A 13,058-nucleotide genomic window follows, 5' to 3' on the forward strand; every position below is an offset into this window, starting at 1 on the left:
AGGACCTGAAGCCAGACGAGAAAATTTCACAGAATAATAAAAAATACTTAACTTACAACTCATATATTGATTACTTAGAAAAAATGTATGTGGGACTTTAACCTATCATCTCTCAATATTACATTTATTCCAATTATTTAAAATTGAAGAGTTTATCTTTTAAAAAAAGAGCAAGCTGATAAGCTAACAATTTTCATCTAATGTCTATCTCTATAGCATATCAAAAAACTTCCGACAAAAATTTAACTAAAAGTACTTAAATATAAGCAATTATTGTACTAAATACAGGTCAAAATATTTTATTTGTCGTGGAATGAATCTACATATGTCGCTGATATTTACGTATCTAAACGTCTTATTAAATATTTGAAGAAAAATAGCTAAAGAATTATTGAAAATGTAGCTGAATCTAATGTACGAAGTAACTCGTGTTTTTAGAATATTATAATTAGTTTCTTTATTTATGTGTAGAAGGATATCTTGTGAAGTTTTTGTTTGATTCAACTATATTGTAAGTTTAGTTGGTTTTAATTAAAGGTTCATTGTAACAGTAAAGCAAATATTTCGAAAATTTAAAAATGAATACGAAGGTTGCAATGCAAAACAATACTTTAATAAAAATAATAATCTCATTAGATTAAAAGCACTAACTTTTTTAATTTTTTTTTTGTTTTATAACATTACTTTTATAGTTTTTTGATTATTTATTTAACAAGAGAGGGCTTTTAACTTTCTACAAATAACCCTCGATTTTAACTGGCTAAGTGCTAAAAATATCATTTTACAGGAGGAAAAAAATGAAGTTTAAACAACTTAAAAAATCACAGAGTTTTCAAAACCTATTGTTGACTGTTGAACCTATTAATGGTGAAAATAATACTTAAGTACAAAGTAAATATTTTGTAAATATGGCCATTTAAATTAAGTTATTCTCTTGTGATTTCAATACTGTAACCAACTTTTGGAGATAACGGTAGTTATTACCTACGTAGTAACTTGACATTAATTCTGTCTACACTCTTAGTGACATTAACAAACAAAATAATAGTGATGGGTTGTTATTTAATAATCTGCTATTTTTAACCGTTATTTAAAAAAAACAAAAAGAAAACAGTNTGAAAATGTAGCTGAATCTAATGTACGAAGTAACTCGTGTTTTTAGAATATTATAATTAGTTTCTTTATTTATGTGTAGAAGGATATCTTGTGAAGTTTTTGTTTGATTCAACTATATTGTAAGTTTAGTTGGTTTTAATTAAAGGTTCATTGTAACAGTAAAGCAAATATTTCGAAAATTTAAAAATGAATACGAAGGTTGCAATGCAAAACAATACTTTAATAAAAATAATAATCTCATTAGATTAAAAGCACTAACTTTTTTAATTTTTTTTTTGTTTTATAACATTACTTTTATAGTTTTTTGATTATTTATTTAACAAGAGAGGGCTTTTAACTTTCTACAAATAACCCTCGATTTTAACTGGCTAAGTGCTAAAAATATCATTTTACAGGAGGAAAAAAATGAAGTTTAAACAACTTAAAAAATCACAGAGTTTTCAAAACCTATTGTTGACTGTTGAACCTGTTAATGGTGAAAATAATACTTAAGTACAAAGTAAATATTTTGTAAATATGGCCATTTAAATTAAGTTATTCTCTTGTGATTTCAATACTGTAACCAACTTTTGGAGATAACAGTAGTTATTACCTACGTAGTAACTTGACATTAATTCTGTCTACACTCTTAGTGACATTAACAAACAAAATAATAGTGATGGGTTGTTATTTAATAATCTGCTATTTTTAACCGTTATTTAAAAAAAACAAAAAGAAAACAGTAACAGATTGCTGATAATAAAAAGAACAGGTAAAAAGTAGCCACGACAAAATACGTGACATATTGTGCATTACTGTTTAAGTAACAACTGGAGAATAGTCAATACAGCAATCGTAGAAAAAGACTCGATAACACATTAGGCTTTTACTGTGCGAACTAGAGAAACCCGAGTTCGTTTTGAGTTGAAAACAAAATAATTTTAATTATTAGTCTGTACTGAATATGTAGTGTCCTGTTTCTTATCAGCCTGCCACTTCTGTTATGGGACTAGCCAAATACGTAATTGACATGATTAGAAAAAGTTCGCTTAATGCTCAAAGCTCGGAAAGAGTGAAAAATAAAAAAGTAGACTAGAAAGCATCTATAAATTACATTACAGTTTTTTCAGCATTTCTACTACCCTTCTACACCCTCGTAACGCACCACAATGCTATTCACTAGATCAGTGGTCACTAAACTTTTTCACAGCGGGCCACATAATTGAGAGAATGACGAGCATGGGCCGCATAACCGTTTTGTTCAATATGTTACCGCTAAAGCTCGAAAGTCGTTAATGTGTACATTACCTAGCTAATCTGCAGATTAACTAGGGTGATCCGAAAAAGTTGTNACTGTGCGAACTAGAGAAACCCGAGTTCGTTTCGAGTTGAAAACAAACTAATTTTAATTATTAGTCTGTACTGAATATGTAGTGTCCTGTTTCTCATCAGCCTGCCACTTCTATTGTGGGACTAGCCAAATACGTAATTGACATGATTAGAAAAAGTTCGCTTAATGCTCAAAGTTCGGAAAGAGTGAAAAATAAAAAAGTAGACTAGAAAGCATCTATAAATTACATTACAGTATTTTTTTAGCATTTTTACTAACCTTCTCCGCCCTCGTAACGCACCACAATGCTATTCACTAGATCAGGGGTCACTAAACTTTTTCACAGCGGGCCACATAATTGAGAGAATGACGAGCATGGGCCGCATAACCATTTTGTTCAATACAATATACTAAATGCACAAAAAATAAAGACAACCAACATATTTATTTACTAACACACAAACACGATCGCAGCAACAAGCTCGTAATCGCTTTCCTTAGAAACTTCGCTACAGGTACTTATACAAAAAGAGCTCTGATATCCAAAGTCGCAAAAAGTCGCTGAATTTTTCATTTCACTAATTTTCCTAAAAATTGTATTATTGTTAGATGCAAAAATCAGATTGGACCAATTTTGGCAATTTTACTTAAGCTGTGGTCAAATCATGCGATTTCCAAATAGTAGCCCAAGTAGTGTAATTAATAGTAATTACTTGACATGGACTTGATTCTGTGTGTAAATACAGGGTGTCTGTAAGGTCTGGACACATAGGCAAAAACAGATATTTTCAAAAAATGAAATTTACGAGGGCTGTTTTTTTCAAGCTCCGATGGTCTGTAAAACAAAGACAAGTATAAATAACAAAATGACTATATTACCAAAAGTTAGGTAAAATATGGTTACTTTTCAACATAATCACCGTGAAGATTGAAGAATTTGTCATATCTATGGACGAGCTTTTCCACCCTTTGTCATAGAATGTTGCCACCAATGAATTGAGATGGCCTTAACAACGTTGTTTTGAAGATCGTCATTAGTTCATTAGTCTCAAACCTCTGTCCTGATAGCCACGTTTTCAGTTTAGGAAAGAGATTGAAGTCTTCACCACCCAGCGTATAGCCCCGATTTAGCGCCGAGCGATTTCCACCTCTTTCCTGAACAGGAAAAGTGGCTAGGAGGGTAGAGGTTCGAGACTAATGACGATCTTCAAAAAAATGTTATGGCCCATCTCAAGTTATTGGCGGCAACATTCTATGACAAGGGGATTGAAAAGCTCTTCCACAGATATAATAAATGGCTCAATCTTCACAGTGGTTATGTCATGTTTGTACCTAACTTTTGGTAATAATTTCATTTTGTTATTTGCACTTGTCTTTTTTATGGACCATCGGAGCTTGAAAAAAAAAATAGTTTACGTATATTCGGCTGATACATTTGGTCTTCCAGAACGGGGTTTGTCCATGATAGTGCCCGTTTCTTTGAACCTTTTAATCACTTTTTCCTCTGTGAAAAAGCCAAGTGGAATCCTTCTTGGATAACGTGTATTAAATTCATCTGCTATCTTTCGATATGACCCTTCACGTCCACTGCGAAATACCAGTTCAATTCTTTCTTCTGTCGACAAAGCATACTTAATCTGTGNCCCTTTGTCATAGAATGTTGCCACCAATGAATTGAGATGGCCTTAACAACGTTGTTTTGAAGATCGTCATTAGTTCATTAGTCTCAAACCTACGTCCTGATAGCCACGTTTTCAGTTTAGGAAAGAGATTGAAGTCTTCACCACCCAGCGTATAGCCCCGATTTAGCGCCGAGCGACTTCCACCTCTTTCCTGAACAGGAAAAGTGGCTAGGAGGGCAGAGGTTCGAGACTAATGACGATCTTCAAAAAAATGTTATGGCCCATCTCAAGTTATTGGCGGCAACATTCTATGACAAAGGGATTGAAAAGCTCTTCCACAGATATAATAAATGGCTCAATCTTCACAGTGGTTATGTCATGTTTGTACCTAACTTTTGGTAATAATTTCATTTTGTTATTTGAACTTGTCTTTTTTATGGACCATCGGAGCTTAAAAAAAAAAAATAGTTTACGTATATTCGGCTGATACATTTGGTCTTCCAGAACGGGGTTTGTCCATGATAGTGCCCGTTTCTTTGAACCTTTTAATCACCTTTTCCTCTGTGAAAAAGACAAGTGGAATCCTTCTTGGATAACGTGTATTAAATTCATCTGCTATCTTTCGATATGACCCTTCACGTCCACTGCGAAATACCAGTTCAATTCTTTCTTCTGTCGACAAAGCATACTTAATCTGTGGGAAAAGAAATTATAGTTAATGAGATTTTCTATGTCCAGACTTTAGGGAAAACTAGTAGATTACTATTTTAAATATAGTAACTTTTGAATATTTTAAGTTTAAGTTTTTATTTCAGAAGCTATATATTTTATTATTATTAATTTTTTATACTGATTTTGTTATATTTTCAAGTCGGTCCCAGCTGAAATTTATGTTATACTTAAATCATAATTTCTGTAAGTTTGAAATTCAACAATTCCATTTGATGAAAAGACCTGATTTAACTTATACTATTTTAATTAACATAATATATTTTATGGAAGTGTTTCTACACTATGGATTTATTTTTTAGGTTTCATTTTTACGGCATTTACTTCGTGATTCTTCATTTATATCTTAATATAATAAATTTCATAAATTCAAGAAAATTCTCATAGTAAAGTATTACCATATTATGAGTTGTGTATATTTTTACAACTAGCAACATATCCAATGTTCTATTACAGTTTAATAAAATGGCTTTATTGTGCGTGCACATAAACAGGCGAACACAAAATATTGTGTCCGTAATGTGTTACTGTATTAGTTTAGGATTTGAGTTTGATATAAATTTCAGCTGGGACTGGCTTGAAAATATAACAAAAATACGTATAAAAAGTTAATAATAAGAATAAAAGATATATCTTCTGAAATAAAAATTTAAATTTAAAATATTTCGAAATAAGTTTCAAAAGTATTCAAAATATTTTACAGTACTTTATTTCCTATTGATTGGTAACTTCAATATATATTGTTTCCATTTAAGCATTATATAGTACTTACGGAACCGATTAATTGCATATCGAGGTTTACACACATTATAATAAAAAAGTATCTTAACAAGATCAATTCTTTTATTGGTATAGAATACTGTATAATCAGACTAAGAGAAGTTTTGATTCTTCGATGAATTTAATCCACTTAAAATACAAAACTGTTTTTCTTTATTATTGTTCTAATATTATCCTATATTTATAAGAAAGGTTTTGTGAAAGTCACAATATATTAATTTAATGGTTTGTTATAAGCAACTGACAGATTGAGACGATTAAATAAATTAGGATGTATAACAATGGATGTAATTGATGCTACTGACAATTTCTAAATATACAATAGTTAAATATTGATATAAAATTAATCTTCATATTATCCTGTTGTTTTGCTGTCGGTCAGAATATTGATGAGATAGAGGGCTTTTCAAAATGATTGTCGGAATTTGGCGTATTTGTTACGGATACTATGTAAATTCACTGAGCTATCGTTTCTGTTCTAATGTATTCAGAAACTGTCCAGTTTCTATTGTGTAATGTGTTGCAACGCATTTGTTTGCAATTCTGTACGTTATATCTACCTGGAGGCAGTTTTCACAATAAGTTAAGCTGTTAGGGCTCGAAGCAGGGCTTCGTCGTATGGTTTCATATGAAGTTGTTTCTTTAAAACACGCCTATACTATTTGTGGATTATCAAATTCCCTTATACCTATAGCAATTGATTTTTTGGACTCCGTACGTACAATTTTCTTAAGCATTCCACATCATTTGAAATCGAGAGTTTGTTATAATATTTCCCTTTACTTACACATCCCATTCTTCGGAACTGAGCAGACAATTCGTCAAATGGAATTTTCTAAAGATCATTGTACGAATATGCCGCAGAACTATTGTAACAGACCTTGTTTCCTGAAATTCTAGAACACAAAATACTTTTTCACTGCCACTAGCTGCCATATTGCAGAAACTACTTCCTGGCAGACATAAACGTAAATTATAGGACTACGTTGTAACTCATCAAATAACAAAAATAAAGTGGACAGTTTCTGAATACATTGGAGAAGAAGTTTAGTAAATTATACAGTAACCGTAGTAAATTCTTCAAATTCGGACAATCATTTTTAAAAGTCCTGTATATATCTTTGCAGCACATTAGTATAAAATGAAATAAAAATGATAACTATACTCTTTAAGTGAATATTTATCAAATAAATAATCGATGAGAAATAATTAAGTTTAAACATTACACTTGTTTTTTAGTTATTCTAATATTTCAGGGGCTAATGATTTTTGTCACTTTGAGTGAACATTTATGTAAGGTTGTGTTAATAAAATGTACTTTTACTTTTTTAATTCAAAATTTAATAAACTCAGCAATGAAAGATGTTGGCAGTAAGATTGTTTTCCTAACCCCTAGAATCGAGTGAATCCAGTTACTTCGTTCAAATTTTTCACTAAAAAGAGAACATTCTTTAATTTGAACCATTATTGTGTAACATTTCTTAAGCGATCGAAATTAAAATTTATTATAAGTTTGTATTTTTCATCTTAGTTCTTCAAAGTTCTTGCCTGTAAACACGATCTTACGTCCTCTTGCATGTTATTCTTTTCGGTCAGTCTGTCCATTTCTTTCTACCATTTTTAAGGAGTCCTATATGTCTTCTACTAGATAAGATGTAGTGGTAAGTTTCACGATTTTTACACCTACTTTTTCAATGTTCTGTAATCATCATAGCTTTCATGCCTTGAGATCTTTAATTATGGAAGCTTCTTATATTTTCATTCAGTAATAAATATTTTATTCCTTCGAAAATAAGCACTTATTCCTATCTAATTTTAATATTTCTGTTATAAAAAGAATAAGAAATATTAATTCTAAATTAAATTTGCTTAAATATTTATGTTAATCTATAACAAAATGTCATAATATCCTCAATAGAAAATACAATTGTAAGTCTGATAATCTAATTTTTAATAGTGCATAACTCTATATAAATTATTATTTGGCAAATTATATAAAATTTTTGAACTTATTTACAATTTATTTTATTGGTACGCTACGTTAAATCTGTTGAAAAGGAAAATAAATCTCATTTTTAGGTTACAAAATAAGATTTATTTTCTTTTTCGATTTATAATAATTCTTTAAAAACATCCAACATAATACTAGATATCATTTCATAACAAAATATTATTGTAAAATGTTTTAAATCAAACTTAAAAAACTAATTGTATGTTATATAAATGCACATTATCAAAATTTTTAAAGATATTAATATTTATATTATCGATGATAAATATAAATTTTTGTATTTCCTATATAATTATTTATATTGACTATTTTAAATTACGAGGGGATAATCGCTAATTAAATATAAATAATTAAAAATATTTCATTAATATATACAATATAATAATTATATTAATTTATTTTATAAAAGTTTGTTTTTGCATAGGTGTTTCTCTGTAGACTTTTTCAAATAATTAAATCTGATGTGTTTTATTCTTTTTATTTATAAAATTCTATATCTTTAATACTGTAAAAATGACTGATTTTTGTCCAATGGGTAACTCATTTTGGTAAAATATATTTTACTTATTTTGCAGGAATTGAATTTTATACTTTATACGAGATGAAACTATAAAACTACATCGTATTAGTGAAAGACATTTTACATAAAGAGAATAGAATGTTTAAATTTCAAAGATCTATATGATCAATTTTTTCTTTTTTGTATATTCATTCATATTAAGGATGACAACGGATATATACATGATTTAATTTTTATACTATTCATGAATTAGTAGTGTTTAATTTGTTGACATTATATCTAAAGAATTTGCAAGTTTTTAACTCTATTTAACTTTTAAATTAATTTTAATAAAGATGTTTTGTGCGTAATTTTCATAAAAGAAAACGAAGAGTCTTTCTCCACAAATCGACACTGCAACATAACTTCAGTTTCGACTTCGGCACGAAGTTATCAATATATTTTAATGTGATCACACGTGCTACAATTTGATGATCCAGTGTTTGTTTTTCATTGTTTCATTTTATGTCCTATGGCCACTAAGAGAGCTGTTTTTTTTTTTTTTTCATTTCAATAGTGGGTTCGACCGGACCAACAATGAGGTAAGCCAGATGTTGAAGGACATATCCATGACAGACCGTCGACGAAAAATTTCCGGGTTTTTTTCAGCTGCTTGCATTTGATTCCGGATCTCCTTTAACTGTAGGCTTAGTTTTAACCGCATTGGCCATCTGACCTATGGCTAACGAGCAAGATAAGACAATTTAAACTATTATAAGTGTATTTTCTGCTTTTTTAAGGATATTAGTATACCTGAATTACATATAGCCTTATTTTTGTTTTAAGAAAAAATAATAGTTTTCCTCTATTTTTAAATAAATAAAATTCCAAAAATATTAATAGTCACCTAATGCTGTTAGTATGAAATTCATTTCTTATATGAAAGGTGTCAGAAAATGAAGCCAATAAACGAATCTAACAACGCACAGAAATATACAGTTATATGAAAGACGAATACAAGCTGGAGAGAGGGGAGACACCGTACCACACAGGGACATAGCAGACCATACAAGACAGTGACCTTTGACCAAAAATATGTGAAACTCGCCAACATAGCGCCGTCTGATACAAAATATGTCTTAGTGACTTAGCACACAGGGATTACATTTTTACTTTCTTTCAAAAAGGGTCAAAGAATTTTAAACAATAATATAGTCTACGTTAAGAATTAATGTCTGTCTAGAAATAATTCAAATATTTATACATAATTTTGTAATCTAAACATGAAAATTTGTAAAATGAAAGGCACAATATAAGATTTATTTGATGCTAATAAATATTCAGCTTATTTCTATAATTCAAAATCTTTAGCACTCACATAGAATAATGCATTATAAGAATTACAATTGATTTTCGCATGAATTATTGACATTGAATTTATTGGATATTCAAGTGATCAAGATAATTACCAAGTCTGATTTTATTCAATTGTTGTATTTAATATTTAAACACTCCTAAAATGAAAAGTAGTTTCTAGTCTTGAAACATCCTTGAATATATGTTGATCAGTATAATTCATGATCATTTAATCGTTAGATAAAATTTTTTGACAATTAAAATATCGTAATTATAAGCTACTGGCTGTTACCCGCGACTTCGCCTGCGGAGGTTTTGCAAGCAAACCCCATTTATATTCAGTATTTCAACAACCATAGTAATTGTTATATAACACCTACCGCTGAGAATGATGAGAATTGCCGAGAATCAAACAAACTGTTTTCAATTTGATGAATTTTCTGGAACGTGTACAATCGTTCTATAATCAAACCAATATGCAATAACAAATTCGAATTAACAACGATTCGAACATTTGGTTAAAAAATCGAAATATATAAAAATATTTATAACAATGTTTGAAATTAAATACTCTCTCTCCATCTCCCCCCGCTGGGGAATTTCGACAAATCCCTTCTTACTGTGCATTCCCACGGCGTACCCTACTAAAATGCAGTTAAAAACAAAAAATCGCATGTAAAATATTACAGTAGAAGCCATTTTTCCGGTTAAGTCTTAATGCTCTCCGTCTACCACCCGCTGGGGAATTTCGGAAAACCCCTTCTTAGTTTGCGTTTTCATGACGTATCCTAGCCAAATTTCACCTGTTTAGGTTCAGCGGTTTGCTCTGGGCGATGATGAATCAGTGACTAAGTCAGTCAGTGACTCAGTCAGTCAGTGACTCAGTCAGTCAGTCAGGACAAGTAATTTTATATATTTAGGTTTTAAATTTAGAATGTCCTTTAACTAAAACAAACTGAAATTTTCCTTTTATATTTATTAATTTAAACTTTCCTTCTACTTAAATATAAGGAATTCCTTGAATTTTAACTTAAAAATAGTTTTTCTATTTGTTTGAAGTCAAAGATTCTTAACCAAGTGATGCTCAAAGGGCTGTATTTCAGAAACCTGTTTCATAATTTCTTTTTCTTAAGATAAAAATCTAAGTTTGGAAGGGATAGGGAATATAAGCATTAAATTATTTGTTGTAATGCGAATGATCAATGTAAAAGATATATTCAGGTTAATGTGAACAACCAACACTCTGTTCACTTTTGTTCATGTTTGACATAACGAATAAAACTGAACACAATGTTGGTCAATCGCAATTTTTTATAACGTAATCAAAATAAAAATCTTTTTTTTATTTTGCTTACGTTATAAAAAATTAATAATTTAGCTTTTGTAGCAGTTATTGAAAACTTATAACTTTTTTAAATAATTTTTCAAATTAAGTTTATACTCAAAATGGCCGAAAATCTTGAACAGAACGTTTCAAATTTATTATAAGCTAAATGTACTCGTATCGCTAATTTTTGATATTCCCAAAGCTCAGTTTTAAGAGTTTATTGGTGATACAGTCATTAAAGAATGATCATTGTGATCAAAGTGACGCTGTCACTTCATTTTTTGAATATTAATTAAATTAAACTTGAATCGTTAGGCTGATATTTTAACTCTCCTTTTGTCATTTCTTTGATGAAGCTTGGGAACTTCCTGTAATGTATCAGTACAGTCTCTTTTATCCGTCGCAACTTCTTCAATGAAAATTATCCCTTTTATTGTCAAACTATTGTTGATTCCAATTCAAAAGGTTTACCCATGTTATAGGCACTAATGTTAATATAAACGCAATTTTTTAGCCTGAGACTTTTCAGGAGTTACATCCTTTCAGATGTGATGTTTGCCGTTTTGGTGATGTTATTTGCGTTTTATAGTCGTTAGTAACAATAAAGAAACATGGCAAAACAACTTACAATTGACTGCATTAATCGGACCTGAAGGCTGCTAAAAGATTTCTGATTGGACCAGTTAGAGGTTCCTCAGTTTAAGTGTAATGTCCATCGTCCTAGTGAGTTTATCTCCAATGACCGCTAGCTGTAAAATGTCTTTAGAGCATGATAGGGGAACTTTTATCTCCACCTGAACTATTTAAGATCGACGTAGGATGAAATTCCTGACAATTATTACTGTAAAAATAGATTTTTACGTTAAATATTGTTAAAATAAATTTTCTCGTAGATATTTTTGAAAAACATATCTAAACAGGCAAATATTTTCGTTATTTTTGTCAAACACTATTACATTTTCCGAGAAATTGTTAAAATTCAAATTTATTAAAAACAAATGTAAATTTCGAATACGATAATTATCACAAATTAACAAAATAAATCTATATCTATATCTATATCTATATCTATCTATATATATAAATGGACATGTATGTCCCTATATTTCACTTTTTCGCCAAAACTACACATCNTGCAGTATTGAGTTTTCTCTCTCTTGTTGATCTGTCATTTAGATGAAGTCGTTATTCCTGATGAAGGGAGAAACGTATCAACATATACCAATTTTCCCGTTCTTAAGCTGTAAGTTATTTTTTCTCGCTCAATTGTTAAAATATCGTTTCGTAATTTCACCTGGGGATTTTGTTTTCGTAGTTCATAAAAATTTGGTAGTAGGTTTTTACGTCTAGTTCTTGAGTTAATAGTTATATCCGGGGAGATCTGTACATTTTGCCAATCACCAAGAAGATTTTGTTGTTTTCTATGTATAAATGAAGAAAAGAAGAGGTCTCTCGTTTGGTTATTATTAAAAGTGATTCTAATTATTAGGTTTGAAGTTTTTGATAATTGAATTATCTCAAGTATATCCTTTTGAGTTATATCTTGTAAATTTAATGTATTAGTAATAAAGTTGAGTATTTCTGCTTTTGAAGTGGTTTTATGATTTGGGTAATTATACATAATTATATTGTTGTAACGATGTTCATTTGTTAACGAGTCCATTTTAAATTGTAAAAGTTCTTTATCCGTTTGTAATTTGTCTATTTCTTGCTTCAAACTATTAATCTCTGCTTCCATTTTTTTCTGAGTTTCTTTCGTTTCACGAATGTTTTCGTGAATAAAATCAAGTTCCTGTTTGATAATTACCATTTGGTTAAAGAGTTTATCGTTAGTTGTATTTATCAAATCAGATATTTTGTCCCAAAGCACGGAAGTAATGGTGTCTAAAGAAATGTCCGGTTTATTAGTCAAAATTTGTTCAGAAGTAGTTGACTCACCTGGAGTATCATTTGCACTAGTTTGCGATGATTTTCGATTATAATTCACTTCTTCAATGCATTCTTCTTGAAGGTTTTCTTCAGGGCAAAAGTTAAAGTCCATTATCGTTTTGCAACTTGATGAAGATGACTGGTTTTTCTTTGTTCCTGGTTGGGTACGGTTTAATGGAGGTCTTCCTCGTTTGAGTGGTGAACGTTGCATAGTAATTATTTTTATTATTGCCAATATAAATTATAATAAATAATAACAATTTTAAACTTATTAGTGATAGTTAACGTTTAAAAAAACGATTAAATTCTTATTCTTGGTGTAGAAAGCCGAGTGCTCTGAAAAATACGCCAGTAGCCTCGACGGAAGAACACGCCCCCCT

Source organism: Centruroides sculpturatus, unplaced genomic scaffold, assembly GCF_000671375.1.
Source record: "Centruroides sculpturatus isolate CEXI.00-Female unplaced genomic scaffold, Cexi_2.0 scaffold450, whole genome shotgun sequence".
Lineage (NCBI taxonomy): Eukaryota > Metazoa > Arthropoda > Arachnida > Scorpiones > Buthidae > Centruroides > Centruroides sculpturatus.